The 21,032-nt window shown below is 37.3% G+C and overlaps 1 protein-coding gene across 2 annotated transcripts in view; it reads left to right on the top strand.

Annotated features, from left to right (window-relative positions):
• The window catches only part of LOC109062990 (gastrula zinc finger protein XlCGF7.1-like), a 972,510-nt gene that overhangs the window by 891,963 nt on the left and 59,515 nt on the right, over nt 1-21,032 (top strand). The window lies entirely within an intron of this gene.

The following is a 21,032-nucleotide window of genomic DNA, read 5'->3' as shown; positions in this document are numbered from 1 at the left end:
CTTAGCACTACTGTCTGTTCAGTGATTAGAAGGTGATAGATAAGACCAGAATAAATGCAGCAATCAGAGGGGAATGCTAATGATGACCTAGGTGACTTAATGGCAAGTCATGCCTCTCGGCATAAAGGTATTGCAGACGTATCCAGGTGTAGTAATTTGTACAAATGAAAAACAAAGGAGTCAGTTAAATTTGAACCAATTATTGAGAAAACAAAAAAGAAATTTAATTTGTGGTTAATGGGGGATATCTGAATATTTGGGAGGGTATTATTGTCAAAGGATTAAGATATATCTAGATCTGTGATCTAAATGTGATTCTTTATAACTTCATTTGAAGAGAGAGAGAAAAAAACTTTTTCGTAGGCAATTCATAATCCTAAAGAGCAGGGGGACAAACTGCAAGTCTTACACTTAATGACACTTTCTAAATTAAATGGTTAATAGAGTTTATGAAGAACAGATAAAGTCCTTGGAAAATGTATTTCCTAATCATATATTTAATACTCTTGGAGCCATTGACATTTTATTGAAATGTAATTTTTCTGTCAACAAATTTACTAAATTCCTATTTTGTCAGTTTTCACACAGACAAGACCTGCTAGCATGGAAATTGGTTTATAAATACAATTTTTCACCCCAAAATTATTTCATATGAAATATCAAGGACATAATATTTATAAACAAATCTTTGTTCTATCATACTTGGTTCAATAAAGGTATTATTTTAGTAAGACAGTTGGTTAATTCCCATGTTTGTCATATTGTGGCCTAATGGTTAAGAGTGTCGGATGGACTTGTAACCCAAAGGTCACGGGTTTGAGTCTTAGCTCCGGCTGGAGTGAATAGCCAGTGCTCTCTTCACCCTCAATACCACGACTGAGGTGAGACCCTTGAGCAAGGCACAGAACCCCCAACTGATGTTACACTATTTTGTCTAAATGAATTAAAATCAAACATTTAAAAAAAATAAAATGAATCCTTTTAAATGCTACAGGAGAAGTTGGGGTATCTCAACATTATAATGTACAGTGTGAATGTCTATTCATCACTACATGACAAGCTGATTGGCCACTGCTGCAGCCAATGCGATTTCCTGCTCAACATTTCAATTATAGTCTGGTTCAGCGTTTGCTTTAAGCTGGTCCTGCAGTGTTAAAAGAGTTCCTCTGAAACCCAACCTCTTAAGAGAAGTGAATAGTGATGCAAAGTCCAATTCATTTCCGTGAACCAGTTCATTTGGACAGTTCGGTTCAATAACTGAAAAAAAAAAAAGATTAATCAGTTCCTTACATCATTGCGCAATGATGTCACTATGCATTTTTTCCCTAACAAGTCAGCGTAATGTTATATCAACGAAACATTCAGCTCAAAAGATCGATTCATTCAAGAATCAAGACCTCTGTCTTTGAGTTCAAACATATATTCATACAAGGAAATGTGCTCGATCATGCATGAGAAACAGTATTATAATATACTACTGGATCAACCCAGTCTCACGGCAGTTCGTGATTTGGTCACGTAGTTTAATCTATTTATTCGTGGCAAGGACACGTTTATTTCATTATTTTCGTAATTTCAGCACGTTTTTTAAAACTAATTCATTTCAGCACGATTCTTTCTGCCAGTCGGGCTGCAGGCAGAGAAGCTGTTTAATCAACATTTATCCATGAGATCTTATCACGGTTTATATATGTGCAGTGCTGCTGCTAGACATTTTGGTGCCCTAACCATAATTCCTTTATGATTTTAAACATAAAGACAGTCTTTTATATACCTCCTACTGTCAAAGTCAAACTTCGTCAGGTGCTGCGCAAGCCCACTGGGCTTGATGAGATATCGAATTGTTGGGGGGCACCATCTCTAGAGCAATTAAATACTCTTTTGTTATGCCTGAAAGGTATATACTGAAATAATAGGCCTTTATCACACTTCCGCATTTGAAAAGCGGAAGATTCAAATAGAAGCGTAAAAGAACTTCAGCTGCAGGCCTCTATCAACGGCTGTGCCCATAGCATGCCATTGTTGTGGATTATTTATCTAGAATTCAGCACATATATGTCTTCTAAAGACACCAATCTCAGTTTAAAACAATTAATTGAGTATTATGAAACGAAGGAATACGTTGTCACGATATCTCGACTTAAACAGGAGTGTGTGAGCCATGCTGTATGTGTATAGGCAATTCTTCACAGTCTGATCTCCTTATTTCATTTCAGAACAGCGAGAAAAATATACAAACAACATATCACATAAGTATTAGAATTAGCCAAAGCTTAAAACATTAATTATGACTAAATTAAGGCTGTATAGAAGGATTAAATTAAAGGTTTAGGGCAAACTTGTATTAAACATTTAGCTCACATTTTTTTCACATGCTGACTTTATTGTGCAATCTCAATTGCATCAAATTGAAGTTGTTAAAATAAAGAAATATTTCCAGCCCATAGACGATAATTAAAAATAAGTTTGATCTTCTTAAGTTATATTCTCAGTGATTGCGTGCAACGATTGAATGTCATTATACTGTGAAAAAGAACTGGAGGTTAATCGCAAAAATAAACAAAATAATATTAAAAATAACATTTAATCAGTCCGAGTATTCCTCTGGCAGTTATTTGAGCTGCGTGCTCTTCATTAATCTGACTGCACATTAAAACGAAGGATGACATGATACATGGTATGGAATCGGTATAAATACGCAGTTTTATTGCGTTGGCGTACATTGATAAAATGTTCAACTAAACTAAATTAGTTTAATTTTCTTCACAAAATTGCCGTCTGTCCATTGACAATAAAGCAGGCGGAAATTCATTAACGCTACTAATCGGAGCCGGATGTGACGACACGCGGACTGTGATAAAGGCCTATATCGGCATTATAATTATTGACTATGATTATTGATTTTTCATTAGGCTATTTTTGGTGCCCTACGCACAGCGCGTGATGCGCTTGGTGGGAGTGGCGATGCTGTATATTAATTATGTATTATTATAAATTATATTTTATCAGTAATAAATCTCAATCAAGTATACTTTACCATTAATAAATATCTCTAAAACTATAAGCCCATTAGCCACAATGCAATGCGGACATTCATATCACAGAATCTGACAGCGGTCAGCGGGTCATTCACGACAGTAATAGGCTGTCACATTTTTTAAGCAGCCTTTACAATATATTTAGAGTCTTTAGAGTCTAAAGTTTTAAAAAAAATTTGAAAAGCTCAAAGATCTGTAGGCCTATCTCTGCTAAATGAATTTAACATACGTTTGTGATGCCCTTTATTTTAAGTTTCTTTCTTTCTTTTTTTTAACTATATTGTTACTAAATGTGAAAATGTGTAAAAGTAATGTGTCAAGGACTTGATATTGAATTCTGTAATTTTAAAAATTCAATAAAAAAAGAAATAAAAAATAAAAAAAGAACCATTGTGCATCTTACAGCAAAAAAAAGTACATTTAATCTGTGTTTTTGTCACCAGCAATACAGTACGTTGCTCAGTTTTGTGACAGTAAGTTAAGCTCCGAATTTTTTTTTTTTAAAGCTCCAGGGAGTTCCTTCTGATGCCCTGTTGAAATAATAAAAATAATTTTAATTTAATTACATTTTGCGAAAAGGTTTTTTTTTTTTTTTTTTTTTTTTTTTTTTTACAATATCTGGATGACGGAGCTCTCACCAATTACTAACTCTCTGGAGTCATTGATTAAGGTAGGCTAAAATTATTGGCAACATCATGAAGAAGTAGCCTATATAATTCAATGAAATATGTATGCAAAAGTGTATTAGTCAAGTATGTTGCTGGAGTATTGTCATGACTGCCTTATGCCCTATTTTAACCTTTTGTGACATTGTTTTGGTGTTTCCATTTGTCTGATATAAAACGCTATAAAGTGCTAACTGCATATCACATGTTAGTGTAGCCTACTAGTTCACAAACATTTTCTCAACTCTTCCTTTTCGCTTTTCGTGTAATTTAATAATGTGATATTAACATTTGGCATGCAGTAGACATGAAATTGTCACATTTTTCCTTTATCAATAGGACTATGTTCTGTCTCTCATCTGGGCAACACACACACACACTATTCTTGTGTAAATGGCAGTTAAAAATCAGAGAAATGTTTACCCTTATCACAATGTCATCACGAACAAAGTTCAAAACTCAGAAGAATGACTGGTTAAGACAATTTGACCATTGAAATTAAGAAAGCACATAGCATCCCTTGCATAGTGTGATTTTAAATCATATAGTGTGATATTAATTGAGAATGTTTCTATGGGTAGCCTATATTATACATAAATAACTTTTTTCATTCTTTTTTTCAGACAACATGGTTTCTAATAAAAATAAATGCCCCAACTGCCCCCAGGTCCTGCCCTGTGCCACTAAGATCTGTAAGGCCTGTGGGGCAGAGCAGCCCAAGAAGGCTCGTTTGATGAAGAGGCTGCAGGCCCTTGATATGAAGAAGGGGGAGTGACTTGGCAATCTTAAAAAAACCCACAATGAGGCAGCCATGCGGGATGAAGCCATCATTTTGGTGTGTACAATTAACACTACCTTTTTTAATAGGGTCGCCACATTTACCAGTCCTGATTGAGTGACATTTTTGACAGAAGATCATAATATATTTTTCAAATGCTTTTATTTTTATTTTTGAAAAGAGTGATTTAAACCAGATTTCTGAAATATAGGGTTTGCTGACCTCTAAACAGAGTTTAAACACCAAATGCAACTTGAAGGTTCTCTTTCACACAGTTAAAGCTTAGTGCAGGCGTGTTAAACTCAAACACACGGTGGTCCAAAATTAAAAACTGGCTCCAAGTTGCGGGCCAGGTAAATCTTTATTGAAAAACTGACTTAAATTGAGCATGCGATTCCCCCTTTCAGTAGTATGTGATGAATTTAATGTAGTCATGGCATTCATGTAATAATAATAAGGAATTTAGGTACTAGTGTTAAAAGTGGAGTTTAACTTTAAACACAGATCCTTCAGAATATTATATTGTACAACGAGATTGAAGCAACTCCTTTTCCAGTGTCAACAGGTACATAAGAGAAATGTAACAACAAGGAATAAAATAAGTATTGCAAAAGAGGTGGGGGGTAAGGTGCACAGTTCTGAAAAGCTATATACTTTAAAACAGAAAAGATAAATATGGTTTGTATACCGTGTGATTTTGATTGTATCAAAAGTATTAAGTATTAAATATTAAGTATTAAATATTAAATATTGAACAGTAATGAAATTGCACAGAATATCAGTGTTATCAAAAGTATTAAATGTTAAATATTGCACAGTAGGTGGGTAGAAGAAAGTCCGGGGATCGGGGGGTAGGTGTGGAGTCAGTGCCTGTGTGAGTTCACATTGGTTATGGCTTTAGGGAACAGGCCAGCAGATTTAACCATTAAGGTCACTGACTGTTAACTTGAAAGGCATATTAATGAACTAAGTACCCTTTGCCAAAAAATCACTCTCCAGAACATTCTCATTCACGGTTCCATGCTGGTGGAATGATCTCCCCACCGTCATCTGGAATGCAGAATCCCTGACAACATTCAAAAGACAACTGAAAATTCATTTATTTCGTGAGCACTTAACCTTGTAAAAAAAAAAACATACAGTATGAATAGGTTCACCAAAGTAAAGAACACAGCTATACTGTGTATTTTACTAAATACTGGATCCTAGATGTCCCACCTTCCTCCTCGTAGAACTAATCCTGTTATGTATTTGCAATGTATTGAAATGCATTGATTTTCAGTGTAAACCTATTCATTTGGGGTGGTAAATATGAAAGATGGATGGAAAAAATCTATACATCTACAGGGCTCAACATTAATTCATCAAAATTCATCAAATTCATACAAGTGGCAACCAGATTTTGACTTTTAACCACTTTTAAAATGTTGAGTCCTGATCTGTTAATAATTCTAACATCAAATTCAAGCCAGAGATTATTTTTCATACACCGTAAATTTGACAAAATAGAAAATTCACTTTTGAGGATGACTCAGTAATTTTGCTTTTGCTGGTCATAAGTGCATTCAAATTCTGTCAGTCTGATCAGAGGAACTTAGTATAATATGACATGTAATAATGGGCAGTTTTTTGTCAATGTTTGGTCTTACAACAAATTTCAAGTCTTGCCTCAAACTGAATTTACACTCAGGTTTTTTGATAACATACTTTTTTTATCCTTTACAAATAAATGTCTTTGCAGCTTGAGAAGCTACATGCAATGGGCTACAAGCCACTCCTCCTCGTTCAGAAGGAAGGAAATGGCAAAAAACCTAAAATAACTTCCCTCACCCCAGGATGTGAGCTGGACCCGCTGGCTACACAACACCTCAGCAAAATGACAGCATTTTTATGAGTTGGTTTGTGCAGGTGAGATGTACAGTATATAGTTGGAGAAGGCAGGGCTGGAAGGCCTTGTGGAGGAGGCGGGGCTGGAAAGCCCCGGTGTAGAGGCTGAAGGCCTCGTGGAGGAGGCGGAGCTGGCAGGCCCTGGTGTAGAGGCTGAAGGCCTCGTGGAGGAGGCGGGGCTGGCAGGCCCTGGTGTAGAGGCTGAAGGCCTCGTGGAGGAGGCGGGGCTGGAAGGCCCTGGTGTAGAGGCTGAAGGCCTCGTGGAGGAGGCGGGGCTGGAAGGCCTTGTGGAGGAGGCGGGGCTGGAAGGCCCTGGTGTAGAGGCTGAAGGCCTCGTGGAAGAGGCGGGGCTGGAAGGCCCTGTGGAGGAGGCGGCTGAAGGCCCTCGTGTAGAGGAGGTGGAAGAGGCGGGGCTGGAAGGCCCTGGTGTAGAGGCTGAAGGCCTCGTGGAGGAGGCGGAGCTGGCAGGCCCTGGTGTAGAGGCTGAAGGCCTCGTGGAGGAGGCGGGGCTGGAAGGCCCTGGTGTAGAGGCTGAAGGCCTTGTGGAGGAGGCGGAGCTGGCGGGCCCTGGTGTAGAGGCTGAAGGCCTCGTGGAGAAGGCGGGGCTGGAAGGCCTTGTGGAGGAGGCGGAGCTGGAAGGCCCTGGTGTAGAGGCTGAAGGCCTTGTGGAGAAGGCGGGGCTGGAAGGCCTTGTGGAGGAGGCGGGTGAAATACATCTACCTAAAAAAGGTAACTCTTACAGCTAACTTTTAAAGCTCTTAAAGCAACATTCCACCGTGTTTTGGTTAATTTGCTCACTTGCTGTCTACCAGAGAGTTAGATTAGGGAGGGACATATAATTTTTTTGTATTTGCATGCAACATCCCAGTTCGACATATTCCCCTATTAGCCTAATTCAATTGAAGTCAGAGGGGCCGACTAGCATGTAAGCTGAAGGCTAGTTGTCTCCAACTGAAATAATTAGCTTAGCTTGGCCCAAGTACTCCTGTGATTTGGCCAAGCTAAACTAGTGATGTCAGTTGTTACAATGGAGGTTATTGCACACATAAGAGAGTATGGTATGTACTGTATCCAACAACTTTTTCAGCAATTTTGCTGTGCAACTTCTCAACCGATTGATTTAGTTCTGATTGGGTGTTTATGATCATTGTGTGCATATTGTTCTGTGTGTGTGAGAGGTTTTTTTTAATGATATTGATATTTGTAATAAATGCTATGATGAGCAAGACCATTTTTGAATTGTTTGCCTTTTTTGAGTGGATATATGTCTGTTTTTTCTAGCCCACAGAGGCAGAAATGGATAAAGAAAAAAAAGGGAAGTTTAAATGACTTAATACACTTGCATTCAGATTTGATATTTGATCACTTTGATGTGAATGCTTGACCTGGATATGTTAATGATGTTGTTGTGCTCCTAATCTGAGTTTTGATGCCTTCAGATTGCTCCTACCACACAGGCCTGGGTGTTTATCCAATTAGGAGTGCTCTGAAAGAAAGAGTGAGGAAGGTAAGACATGCATAACAGAACACCATACTACTCTTTATTTGTTCTATTTACGTCAAACTAAAGTCAAGCTGTTAAGTTAAAATACCTGTCAATCACAGAAGTAAAAAAAAAATAAAAAATCCCTCGCGAATGACAGTGTTAAAAATTTAAAATGAATGTGCAATATCCATAATGGTCATCACAAACACGTTTCCATATGTAATATGCATGGCAGTTTCCAACATTCATACAATAGAAGGTGATGTAGTGTGATTATTTACAATATTTGTTAATTTAGGATTGTTTTGGGGGGATTTTGTGTGTGTGTGTGTGTGTGTGTGTGTGTGTGTGTGTGTGTGTGTGTGTGATTGATTTAGCTGAAACTTGTTATTCTTGGTGGTTTAAATGACCTTACATCTGATGTTTTACCAGTCACTGCTCCTGATAGGCTGATGTGGTCCCACTCCATTATTTGGTTGCAGCTCCATCAGTGGTCCCTGGTAAGGTAGATAAGTAAGTGTTGTACTGTTTTGGACATCCTCAATTTTTTACTTTACCAACTTCTGTACACCCACCGGAAAATGTCAGCTGAGCATTACATATTTGCCCCCCCTACCAGAAGCAAGCTCAAGAAACCGGTCTTTGTCATGCCCCACTTACCTGTAGTAGTCCCACTCCACTGTTTGGTCATTGATCCTTGGTAAGTACATCTTTCACTAACAATTAACAGCAACACAATAATAAATCTATGTTTTTCCAACATTATATTTAAACTAACCCCCTACAATGTAAACAGCATTTTGGGCATAAATCTATGTTTTTCCAATTTGATTTTTAGGCTCTCCTGTTATATTGTAGTGGTGAGACTGTAGAAGGACCCAAAAAGAAGACCCAAGACGATGAGAATGTTTCAGTGGACAATGGTGGTGGTGCTGCTGCTTTTACCACATGACTGTCCAATCAAACAGCCTGTTAAGCCTAAACACAATCCCCACCCCCTATACACACTCCTTTTTTCCACCTTTCATCTGCTTGCATCCCTGTAGTTTCCATTAAATGTATATTAAATACAATTTTCGCAAAATATTGAGGTATTTTTGTCACCTTATACATATATGCATAGAGAAGACAATAATTGTGATACTTTTGTCACTTTCACATAGACGACAACCTTCAACAAAATACAAATTAATTAAAAGAAGCAAACAATGTCTGTAAATGAAATTAGTATGCATTATATTAATAAACATGGAAAAGTTTTTTACATTTCGTACGTTAACAGTGTTTTATTGTTAAAGGTAGTTGTGCAGTTTGTGATCTGAGTTGATGTTTACTGTCAAATAGAGTATGCCCACTACTCAGGGTGTGCTCATTATAATTTAATGCATATTAAATTATAAGGTTCTGTAGTTTCATGCAGCCTATTCATTGTTCTTTAGCCAAGCTGTACAGGGTGTTGCCTAGCAACAGGGGGTCAGAAGTACACATTTTTGATATATTTTGTATAATTACACTGTTTTTAATGTTTGTCATTGTATGCTGTGGTTCATGTAACATGTTTGCACATGAAATGGACCAATAACAGATATAATCATTATAAACCATATCTTAAGTAATTAGCATAATACATTTCAGAAACATCTGACCTGTGTTTCAAGGATTCAAGCCCTTTTGAATGTGCCATTTTTACACCTTTGGTGGGCTATACTGAGATAACCTGGGGTCCCTAGGACAGTAAAATATCCTCAGATGCTTCCTTTTATCTGGTTAAATAACATGTGTCATTTTATTGCCACACACACACCAGGCATATCATATGCAGAGATACAGTACAATTTCATGAGCATGTCTCTGTCACGGCACAGCAAAGAGTGCGCCGTGGAAGAAACAGGGTCTGGGTCCAAATGCAGGGAAGCACTTTTAATAAACAGAAACAAAAAGGCCAACAAGGCCAAACAAAACAATATCAGGAATGATTCCAGCTCAAACAAGACAACACACATATACCTCGGAATACCAGTAAGACTTGAAATGCACATACAAGATCAACAATTAACAATACTGCCAGACAGAGAGGTGGGAGTGTGGTGTATAAATAGGCAAAGACAATGGGTACCAGGTGTGTGTGAGTGGGTGAAACAGGTGTGCGGAGTGAACCAGGTGTGTAGAGTTAAGGTGAATGAGTCCGGGAGATGGGGAAGTGGGCGCCCTCTGGTGGTGAGACGGAGGAACACCGGGTCCGTACTCATGACAGTCATGAACAATAACCACAACCATAAAACATAAAGATATGTGCAATTTTGGCAAAATAAATTCAGATGTATATGTTTTGCTAAAATATATCCAGACAGCATGTGGGCAGTAATTTTCGGGACAGACCAGTTCCTAAATAATTCTCCAACCATTGACAGAACATTTACAGGCTATAGGCTTTTAGAAAAATATATGGTTTTGGTGGTTGAATCAGCTGTCCCTCATTGGCAAATAGGCCAAAATGTGCCACCTATAAAGTTGGTTCCTCAATCTACAATATGGGGCTATGTAAACTGTAACCCATATGCTAAAAGCCAGTGCATGTCAATTCATATGACACACCTGATTCAACTCATCAGCTCATTATCACGTGGGTTAATGAGCTGAATCAGGTGTGTTTGATTAGGGAGACAAAGAAAATGTGCAGTGTTGGGGCTCCTTCAGGAGCAGGGTTGGGAAACACTGCTCTATGGTCTTAAAAAGCACTATACAAATTAAATGTATTATTAGTATTATTATTATTTAATGCCTGTAGTGCTGCTCTGTACTAGCATATACATTTGATGTATGTTTTATGCGCATTTAATCCACAAAAAAATCTTCTAAAACTACCGTTCAGAGAGCTGACATATGTTAAGAAAAGTTCTGAAATCATACACAAACCATTATAACAATCCATATTTTGATTGATTATGATAAAAAGAGGTTGTTTCTTTGCTGAGATAAACCCAATTTCACTGACCTTACCTGCCGTGGCAAGCTTGATGCACCGGATGTACTTATAAACTACACATTCAGAGACCCATAATGGCCAGACAGGCCTAGGTAAGTGTTACACCCATTATTTCATGTGATGTCAGCATGTGGCACATATTTTGATACAGGAAATGATAAACTTGTCAGTCAAATTTTAGACCTGTAAAATGTAGACTTCTAGAAGGGCACTATAGAGTCAGTGAAAGTGTAAGGTGTGATTTTTACTTCGCTCATATATAAACCTTACAAGTCCAGAAAAAGTGGAACAACAGTGTAACCCTGACCAGGCTCCTTTTTGCCCCAGGCAACATGAAATGGGAGGAGACCACACGTGGATAAAGATACAAAAAAATTGTGATTTATTACAGTAAATATGTGAGATCAAAAAATGAGAAATAAGCAATAATCAGTATAAATTATATGTTATGAAATCAAAGTGTGGCATAATCAGTCATATGGCAAAAAGGCAAACAAAAAGCAAAACAATGTGATACAGGAAGAAGGAATGGCACCCGGAATGGCAGCCATGAAGTCTTTTTACACTGCCCAGGCCGCAATCAAGCGATTACAGACACCTGCCCGGCAGCTCCTCCCTGAGAGACACAAACAGACCAAGGAGTAGACATTAAACATGTCCCTATTCAAACTCTGGAAAACATATGTAGTATTAATGTTATCATTACTCAAATTGACAGGTTAGATTAATTAAGGGTATTCAAAAAAATGACACTTTTCACATATTCATTACCTGCACTCCTCCTCTTCATTTTCACTGGTGTCTGGACTGCTGAAATCACTTTCATTCTCCTGTTTATCTTCCAGTTCTATAGCAGAGCCCTGAGGGCCTAAAACAGCCTTGTATTGAAGGAGCACCTCTTTAAACGTATCCAAAACTTCAGACAGAGACAGGAAAGGCCCTTGTTTCACTTGTCTGTAAATAAAAAGTGAAAAACAAATCCAAAATATAGCTGCAAGCAGCGATGGCGGGCTCAAGCCATCAGTGCAAACGCCACCCCGGTGGCATCAGGTAAACTGTGCCCAGTGGGCACATGCAGTTACAGTAATCCTCTGGCACTCAGGTTTTTAAGGGATACGGCAATTAACGGGTTAATCCGAAGCATCAAGACTTTGAAATCACATACACAGACCAAATTCATTAAGAAAGTGAAATAAAATGATTAATAAACTATTTATATCGAACCCTTGCTATTTTCTGTTCTAATGAGAGTCTTGGCTGTGGAACACCTGTAGTCAGTAGAGTTGGCTAGCTGGATGCAAATAAAGTCATGCCTTTTATTTTTTTTCCCCTGTTTTGCTATTTCACATTCACTGTGACACTGAAAAAGCGTTGTGGCCAAAGACACAGAAGGTAACTGAAACAATGTGGTTTAAGTCAGGTGTGATCATAAGGGGTCCAAGCACAATGGTTTGTGTAGATGATGCAGTTAAACAATGGACGTGTCTCTTTTCAAGTAAATTATTATACGCACAACATGAAATAGATAACAAATATAGTGTCCCTTCTTCACTTTTTCAGTAATGCGTGATAACGTGAGAAATATGTTGTCAATACTATTAAAATAAGATAAAAACGTAATGGTATTTCGGAGAAGATAGTTTTTGCATAATTACTATATTGGGCTTTATTAAAGTTTATGTAAAAAAGAATGAATGTATATGCATTTTTGATTTATTTACATAAATGAAACATTTTCAAGTCTTTGAACACGATTCTTGAAGTATTTGCTGTCCTGTGGCGCCATCGAGTGGACAGACATTAGCATTGTGCCATTCATTTTTGAACAACATACATTATGAAAGGGGCCAATATTTTTTGATTGATTATAGATATTTAAATGATTAGTTTACTGATAAGTATAAATCACCCACATTAAAATCGAATTTACTAAATGATTCTGTATCTTCATTTCATGCTTAATCATGAGTTTTAATTTTCCACTTACATTTTTAACAGTGTTGAATGATTACTATGTGAGTTGCTAAATTTGTTTTGTTTTTTACAATTATAATACATAAAACTATATACTGATGAAAAAATACAACAAGTTATAGTTTTCATAATATGTTACTAATTGACAAGCGTTATTCTGTTTTGTAAAGAAGAAGGTTTTTTATGACAAAACAAAAATGGTCATTACTAAAAATTAAACACTAAATTTAATTCATAGTTTTTATTTTTCTATAGGTTAAGCACCTTTCGCGTAAACTATGGCTGTTTCCCAGTTTTTTTTTTTTTTTTTGTTTGTTTGTTTTTTGTTTGTTTGTTTTTTTTTAGGATTAACATTTAAAAAAATGAGCCTACTTCCATATACATTTTAAGCAGTTCCAGCTTGAACAAAACCTGTTAATATTTATTATAGACCACTGTAACATGTCTTACTAGCAAAAACAAATTTATTATGAAAATAAAAAGTGTGTACACCAGTTAAACTGGACGATAAAGAAATTGCTAACACTAGTTTTTAATAGAGCATGTTTTAGGTTTATAGGTGTTTAGATGCAGAAATTTAATTTAATTAAATAACATAATTAGATTAATTCTTGTTAGAGCAAAAAAAAAATAAAAATAAAAAAATAATAATAATAATAAATACATGAATACATACAAAAAAGCAGCCAAGACGAATGATTTTCTGTTTTTATAGATTAAAATTAAAGACAGAAAGCAGCTGGTAAATGCAGTCAATGCAGTCATTTCAAGACCACTATATTTCAAATCCAGTAGATCATGATACACTTCAAATTTATATTCTATCACGCAACTGTTTATGTTCACGGAGCTAGTGACTGTTTTTTCGTTTATATTTGCCATTCGCCCAGCTATTATGTATTTTGAAATAACCTTGTTTCTTTGCATGTTGATCGTTCTTGCCAGAATCAAGCGTCCTCGATGGAGCTCGAGAGAATCGATGTTATTCTAGCCCTTAGACAGTCTCGCGCGGCTGTCAAATAGTCTTTCAATTATTCACAATCAAAAAGCTCACAAATATTACTGAAATTTAGCTCTTGTGTTGTGTTTCTAAATGGGTGGATTGTGGTGCTTTCGCGGTTATATTTTTTTATTAAAAAAGCTCTTTAAAACTATACAAATGCTTTTTACATTGTGAGCTCGTGAGACTTGCAACGCGCTAGCTGTCTGTCAGCTGCGGTGATTTCTCTCTGGTCTGGTGCTTTTCTCACTGTTCTCTGGCCCCCCGACATCATCAATTATTAATGAGATCTGAGCCGGTAATAAACTAACATTATGTTGGTTCAGCTTGTCAGTGTGTGAATTAAATGTGTATTTATTTGTCCGTTCTCGCCCGAAAAACCCTATCACCGTGTTCTGGAGCGCAGAGCATGTGTGATGTTCAGCCCTTAGACAAAGAAAATCTCACAAGCACTCATAAACACTCATTTTCATCTCTATAATATGTTCTTCTAATTGTTTTGTGTTAATTCGCCCGCTGGGTTTTTAATGTTAAAAGGCTGTAGTGATCTGTATGTACACTTTTTTTCCCTTTCAAGTGTTCAGACGTCTCGCCGCTGTCAGAACAGGCTGCAGCAACTGTTTCATTTTTTAACATGTTAACAGCTCACAAACATCTGAAATTAGCTCTTGGTGGTGTGTTTCTAATTGGGCGGATTGTGTGCACAATCGCCGTGTAATATTTTATTTTTTAAAAGGTCTTAAACAAGAATAAAACTCGTTTGTTGTGAGCTCGTTGAGACTGCATGCGCCTGTTCGGACGCAGCGGTGACATAATCCAGGACTCTCGTACTATCTCTCTGTTCTCTGTCGCCAGACCATCAATTATTAATAAGCCCTGACCCGCTAATAATAAGATATGTTGGTTTAGCTTGTCAAGTGTGAATTAAATTGATTTATTTAGTTGTATTTTTAACCGATTTAAAAGTGAAACTAGAAGCGAGCTTCCTCCCCTCTCAGTCCCGGGGCAATTGCTCCAGTAGAGGCGCATTTTCTCTCAGACATGCATACATAAATACATAATAAGACATTCTAAATGCGCGATTTGGGGAATATCCTAGTAAACACAGTCAGTTAGCGCATATTTCTTAATGTTAAACAGTTGCAGGAAAGAAAGGCATGTGTATTATTAAACCCGTGATTTGGTCTTAAAGTGAAGCAAAACTATAATAAATCTAAATGCTGTCAAATAAAGAAAACTACAGAGCTCTGCTCACTGCTTCTGGACTAAATAACCTTTGTAACATCAAAAACGATTAATCTATATTTAGTTTTAAACAGTGTGAAGACTATGCAGTCACGGTATGATTTTTTGAAAAAAAAAAAAAAAAAAAAAAAACACCATTAGCAACAAATTAAACAATATCAATTCTAAAATACTGATTTTTTTTTTGATTCTGATGATTAACGTCAGAGATGTTTAAGGTCGTCTCTCTCTCTGGATAGCTTGATCTCTGCTCTCTCTCTCTCTCTCTCTCTCTTCTCTCTCTTCTCTCTCTCTCTCTCTCTCTTCTCTGTCATTCACACATACTATCAACAATACAAACATTCTTCAAAGGGCAATGGCAGAGCCATCAGAGTGCAGAGGTGACTCAGCCCCCTCCTTTTTCTCACACAGAGAGTGGCCTCAGAGTGATATCAGATGACTGACAGTTTTTTTAATTTTCTATTATCCATAGAGCATTGTAAAGTCGTGAAACCTATGCATATTTGCTCAGAATGACTTTTCCTGCTATATATAAAAATTTTGAATAGTGGTTTGGAAGCTGCACTTTAAGAAATATAAGCCAATTTATGTTTACTTTTTTACTGTTATTTCAATAAATCACTACGGCGAAACCGTTCAAGCTATCCCAAAATCCATTCGCAATTTAACCGTTCATCAATGTTTTGGCATCATGTAGACAAAGTTTGGTGTGTATACTGTAATTCTGCTCTGAGCAGTATGCATAATTCACAGACTATATTTTTCCAAAAAAAACCCATATTCAAATCAATATAACGCGACTTCCTGTTGGTCGTAGCTGATAGACTGTAAATGAGAAAGTTGTCCGTCTTGATAAGAACAATTTATGTACCGAGTTTGGTGTCTGTGTTAGCTAAAACTAACCCCCCTAATCACGAATCTATACCGCCTTTGACAAAAGGTGGCGCTATAGAGTGCTCGTCCTAGCGCTGCTCAATTTCGATGGACCGTTCATGAGTTTTTATGTAATTCTGAGCACTGTTATCTGCCTCAAAATCCCAGAAAGAAGAAATAAATTCAAGTTTGAAGTGTTTCCATGGCAACACACTATGTAGATATAAATATCCCACAACAGATCTACTCGGCCGTCACGCGGCCCAGTTGTTTTTATCATTATTCTTGATGAAGTTTGAAGCAAATCGAGTAAAAATAAGAAAAAGCTGAATTCAAAGCATTTTGAAAAATGACACACTTCCTGCTGCCAGTTGGTGGCGCTGTAACTGTGACCTGATCTAATAGGGGTGGAGTCATCATATATGCGATCGGCATCATACATCGAACAAACCGATGAACGTTTGATGATCTAAATCAGGTAATGTATCGCTGAAGGTGTGTTATAGACATTTCCCTGGTTACTCATTTCTCGCCATAAATTTTCAACAGAACCGCCTAGAGGAGGAATCGCCACGGACAAACACCAGTTCGAGGATATCAAAAAATATCTTCGCAATTTAGCCCCCCATCCCCAATGTCTTGAGATCATGTTCAACGGAGTTCTGTGGCGAAACGGGTGGCGTTGCCTCAGAGAGGAGCATATATCGAAAATTCCAAGAGCATGTGTTTTTCACAAAAAACCCTAAATAGCCAACTTCCTGTTGGGCGGAGCTTATGACATGTGCAGTGCGCGAAAGTTGTTTGGTTTGATGAGATCTACATGGTGTACGGTACCACGAGTGTACGGGGAGAAAACGAAAGAGTGTTTGCATATGTATACGTGCAAAGTATGGATGATATATGGCCCGCCCGGTCAATATATATATCACAGGGCGGCGCTGTAGAGCCCGCCCTGTGCCAGGCCCCGTTGTACCAGTCTCTGCCCGGCCCTTTAAACTCCTAATGGCCGCGCAGATTCCAAGGTGTGTGTGCCAATTTTGCAGACTTTTTAAGCATGAGTTAAGGGTAAGGGCCCAAAAGCTGCCCCGAACCCTTGATGAAAAAAATTAGAGGAGAATAAAGAAAGAAAAAAAAAAAAAATAATAAATTCCTAAGGGAAAAACAATAGGGCTATTCGCCCTCCAGGCTTGCGCCCTAATCCCCCCCCCCCCCACTAAGGAAACAATAGGGCTAGCTTCGCCCTCCAGGCTTGAGCCCTAAATACCATGACATACCCACTTGCTTTGCAATATTTGTTATAACTCACCAAAATTAAATGGTCAGTGTAATGTTTTAACTGCTTTCTAGTAAGATACGTCTCTTGTTAAGTAAAGTTAAAGTATGGTGTCCTTATCACCATCACTTCCTTGTTTGATTGGTATGGTTACAAAGATGAAATTTGGCCATTCTTCTGAAAGTTTTTCTTTTAAGAGTTGCCTGCAACTACTCAAGCACATGAGCCTAGTGCTGAGGCCATCTCCGTGACCGAAGTATTGTCCTTTCTCTAAGGCACGCAATGCATTACACTTCGTGCAACTCACCTATTCTAATTAATTATTAAAAAAAAAAAATCTAATACCTTTCTAATCTTTTTGTATTCTATCCATTTTCTTTTCATTTATTGTAAAAATTATAAAACAAAGACCTCTAACATTAGCTTGCTCTATTCTTTTTTCTAATTCTAGGTTTTTCTTTGATATTTATTATATTATTAAAAAGCCCTTGCTACGTGTAACTGCGTTTAAGCTAACTGGGAGACTTGATATAGCACTTATATATCCAATTTGCTTCTTTTTGTTGTTTTGATTGTTTCCATTGTCCTTATCTGATTTGTAAGTCGCTTTGGAGCCTTATTAGAAGCGTCGTGCTAACACGCCGTGACCTAAATGTGTAAATGTATGTAAATGTCAAGTTTTCTCCTCCAGTCTTCATCTTTCGCATGGCTTTTAATTGGACTATTTTTTAGAGAATGTATATTTGAAAAACTTCATTACTAACTCAACACTATGGAATACACCCATTAGAAAAGTTTTTTTTTTTTTTGGATTTGAAAGTTACGTAGTATTAGTAAATAATGGTTTAGGACCCATTTTCAATACTTGAGGACAGTCAAAAACTTCATTACAGGGAACAGTAGTTTAACATTGCGTAGAAATCCCCTTTATTAGTTAATTTAGTTGTGTTAGGTACACATATTGTGCTTTAATGGACACAGACCATAAACACTATGGTTTAGACCTTTGCCATAGCATTAACGCAGTAAGTGTTATCTGTAGCGTTACACAATGTTAAGGAAGCAGACACTGCAACGAACTTTGAAATTAAAGGAAGTATATGAAATGTGATGTCAAGGAGGATTTAAAAACAAAAAATCACACTACGGCAGTTAAAATAAAGTTAAATCTGGGGGCACATGCTGAGATGCGCAGGGCGCATGGGCTGGTGTATCACACAGCAAACGTCAACGATACACGAGGCCACTGGTACAATACGTATCACCATACATGACTGCACTGAATTTTAACCTCAGTATAGAATTAGTAAAACAGCTTTTATGAAAACACTGCATACTTTAGGGCCAGTGCTAATTATAAGCAGTTGACCTCTTGCAAATATCAAGGGCCTCCATAACTGTACCCACAGTAAACATATAGGTAAATGGCATATGTTTAATGTTTACATTGGGGCACTCCCGCCAGGTACAAACATTCTGATTGCGTTTTTTTTTTTTTTTTTTTTTTTTCGACCGCTGCTGACGTGTTTATCTTTGTTATTGGGCGCACCAAGAGAAACACGTCAGCAGCGTTCGTAAGTCAACAGGTCACAGCGTCAGTCGCGTTCACCATATCAGGACCCGGAAGAGCAGGAAAAAAGCGGAATAAAGGTCATAATTTTTGTGATTTTTGGACACAAAAATGCGTACGCTTCGATGCTTCAATGATAATTCTAAGCGGCCAACCTCTGAGTGTACAGTCATGGACCTACTTTGATGATGTTTTTATCACCTTGACTGGACGGTGGAACAGTATACCGTACATACATTCTCAATGGAGGGAACAGAAAGCTCTCGGACTAAATCTAATAATATCTTATACTGTGTTCCGAAGATGAACGGAGGTCTCACGGGTTTGGAACGAACGAGAGGAGTTTATAGACATGAACTAAAGTAAAGAGAATGCTACAAGCCTTATCATTAATGACATAATTGTGATTTTGGAGCCGATGTTAGGGCTGAACTAAACCCAGTTACGGGAGAAGCTATCACATTGGCTTCTTGGAATGTAAGAGGGCTTGGCCATGTAATTAAAAGGAAGTAGAGTGTTTGCACATATGAAATCACTCAAGGCTGATTCTCCAGGAAACCACCTTAGTGTAACTATCAATGCAGAATCAGGACCAACTGATTATCGAAGGTTTACCAGGCCCCATTCAATGCCAAAAGATAGAGGTGTAGCTTTTCTTTCATAAGAATAGTTCTCTTTCGACTTTCACCATGGTTATGATCCCCAGGGTAGATAATAATGGTATTGGGCATATTAATTCTCTCCCAAAACTTGCTTAATATATATGGCCCAAATTTTAATGACTTTTCGCAAAAATCTTTAGTGCAAATTCCGGATGCAAACTCTTCAAATTAAAAGTAGAGTGGAGACGTCAACTGTTACTTAGATCCTTATATGGTAGTCCTCATCAAAACCAACCACATACAATTACTCCATGACAACACGTAACAACCTAATCAATCTAGAAAAATGGTTGAACATTTGGAGGCTTCAGCATCCAGACAGGATAGGGGAGTATTGCCTTGACCTCTCATGTTCACAAATCATACACTAGAACTGACTACTGTTTGGTTACATCTGAATTGGTTTCCAATATTAGTCATACTACAAATTCATAATATATTAATCTCTGATCATAGCGCCCAGTTACGTTCCAAATTGAAAGTGTTTTGCCACAACGAAATACCGTGGCGTTTCAACCCAATGCTAATCAAAGATTAAACTTTTATTTCATATTTAACTGGAAAAAAATAGATGAGTGTTTTGCGACTAACGACAATGGAGAGGTTAAGATGAAATTTTGTGGGATACATTTAAAGTCGAAGCGAGGCCATATCATATTCATTTGGAGTAGTCTAAAAAGCGGGCTTTAAATAGTAGGCTTGGAAATAGAGGAAACAAAAAAAACATGCCAGTACTCAACAAGAAATAAACGTCACTCTCCAAAGTTGATTAAATAAAAACTTTAAAATTAAAGTATGAGTGTAATCTATCCTAAATGGCAAAATAAGAACCTCCTCCTCAAACACAAACAGAAGAATTTTGAGTTAGGGGATAAACCTGGAAGGTTGCTTGCAAGGCAGCTGAGGGAGAACAAGCTAAGAAGGCAATTCACATGATTAAATCAAAAACAGGCATTTTAATAACTAATCCTAATCAGATAAATGAATGTTTCAGGGAATTTTATTCTGAACGATATACTTCCAAAACTACAGATTTGGACCATAATTATGATAGTTTTTTTTTTTCTAAATTAAGTCTTCCAAAACTTAGTGAATCCTCTAGGTCTGACCTAGAATCTGAACTCTCAGTTGAAGATTTATTAAAGGCAATTCATGCTTTTCCATCTGGGAAAGCTGCTGGCCTGGGTTCAGATGCAAATTTTTTAAAACTTTTAGTAGGAGGCTTGACACTTATATGCTGAGAATGCTACAGGATTCAATTCAAAGGAAAAAACTTCATGATTCTTTGTGTGAAGCAAATATTTGTGTAGTTCTGAAAAAAGGAAAACCTGAGACAGATCCAGCCAATTAAAGACCCATTGCCCTCTTAAATTTTGATCAAAAAGTTTTGACTAAAATATTGGTTTTCAGATAAGCACAACATATCTCAACGATTATCCATCCAAACTGGGTTTATTCCAGGAAGGTTTTCATTCTGTAATGTCCGCCTACTTCTTGATATTTTATATGCAGATCATCAGTTAGCCAACAATTCTGCAGCCATTATTTCACTAGACGCCCAAAAAGCCTTCGATCAAATTGAGTGGCCATATATG

Source organism: Cyprinus carpio, chromosome A4, assembly GCF_018340385.1.
Source record: "Cyprinus carpio isolate SPL01 chromosome A4, ASM1834038v1, whole genome shotgun sequence".
In the NCBI taxonomy this organism is placed as follows: Eukaryota; Metazoa; Chordata; class Actinopteri; order Cypriniformes; family Cyprinidae; genus Cyprinus; species Cyprinus carpio.
Note: the sequence above shows the minus strand (reverse complement) of the source record. Positions and strands in the feature narration are given on the sequence as shown.